The sequence below is a fragment of the Gekko japonicus genome, unplaced genomic scaffold, assembly GCF_001447785.1.
Source record: "Gekko japonicus isolate JY-2015 unplaced genomic scaffold, Gekko_japonicus_V1.1 scaffold292, whole genome shotgun sequence".
NCBI lineage: Eukaryota > Metazoa > Chordata > Lepidosauria > Squamata > Gekkonidae > Gekko > Gekko japonicus.
Genome location: NW_015173131.1, coordinates 452166 through 453815, shown reverse-complemented (window position 1 = coordinate 453815; position 1650 = coordinate 452166).

The following is a 1650-nucleotide window of genomic DNA, read 5'->3' as shown; positions in this document are numbered from 1 at the left end:
GGGGGGAAACTATGCAGATTGCTAAGGGAGGGAAAGATGTTGGGATGGGACTATGGGGGAAAATGAGATGCCCCCAAGAGTTCCTGCAGGTCCCCGATTTCTTTCTTTATACCTGGTTTCATGTTTTGACATAAACATTACCATGATCCTTCAAAAGTCTGAAAGGTGGGTTGCACTGAGTGAATACACATATAATTTTTTTAATGAAAGTAAACCATAGGATCCTAAGAGCTGGAAGAAGCGCTATAGGCCATCTAGTCCCAGCTCCTGTTCAGTGCAGGAAATTCAAAGCCAGAGCATTTCCAACAGATGGCTGCCCGGTGTCTGCTTGAAGGGCCTTCAGTGAGAGATTGCCACCAATCTGTGATCCACAGTCTAGCGCATGACTGAGCTGAAATCCTCACTGTAGCATTAGAAAATTGCACAGCAGTGTCTTTGCTTCAAAATCTAACCTGGTATCCTCACACTCACACTTTAATTCCTGATGACGGCTAACTGTGTTGTCTTTAGGGGAGAAAATAAGTCACCCGCTACGTCTATAAGGTACACTTGCTCATTAACCATATAAAACCAGCTAGGGGAACTCATTAGCATAACTCATTAGCATATGCCACACACCCTGACATCACCGGAAGTGTGTCATAAGGCCACACACCCTGACATCACCGGAAGTGTGTCATAAGGCCACAAACCCCGCCCCCAACGGTCCCGGCCGGCGGGAGTGCAAGGAAGCCCCGCAAAGGCCCTCCCTGGCCCCAGGCAGGCAGGGGTGGGGAGAGGCAGGGAGGAAGCAACTTACCCTCCCTCTTCTCCTGCCTCCTCCTGGCTGAATGAGGACCGGAAGCGGGGTGGCCGGAAGCAGGGGGCGGGGCTTCGTCATGTTCCCCGCCTCCCGTACCTCACCCGGGGGAACTGCGATCCCCCCCGAAGTGACCTCTGAAACCAGCCTATTTGATGGAGGGGGAGGGACTTTGGGCACTTCGGACTGAACTTTAAAATTATACAGAATGGAAAGGGAAACACACAACATTCTCACAATCCCATCTCCTATTTTATGTGCTATAGAACTGAAGACTTCTAGGTAGTAAAAAAAAGAGAGAGAAATGCAGCACTGCGCAGTGTACAGTATTGGACAACAACTGGAGATTTTTTCATAGCCCTGTATGCACTGGGTATCCACTTTAGCCTTTTCAGATGACGAATGCAAAGGCTTTACAGTTTGGCTAACATGTCCTGTTCCCCTCTCAGTTTTGAGGCTCCTCTTAGTACAGGTCAGATGGCTTCTTATCCCTTTTACAAGTCCCCCAAACTTGGAGAGCCTTCTCCTTGGCAAGATTCAATGCTATGCCATCAGCGGTCCTATATAAGACTGCACACTTTGCTAGGACTTGTCTCTGTAATTCCGGCTGCATCAAATCAATGTCACACATCCTCCTCCACTGCCGGTTATATGCAGACTTGTGTGCTAAACATGTAAACTTGTTTTTAGCTGGAATGTTGGGCCTTTGTGATCTTATTAAGGTTTACCCAAAGTTTCTGAGAAGGTAGCCTGTTTTTACAGTCCGCAATAAGAGTCCATTCGGAAATGCTATGGTATTAATTTTCTATTTTAAATACCACATAAACTTTTATATAGTTGGCTTTGTACCC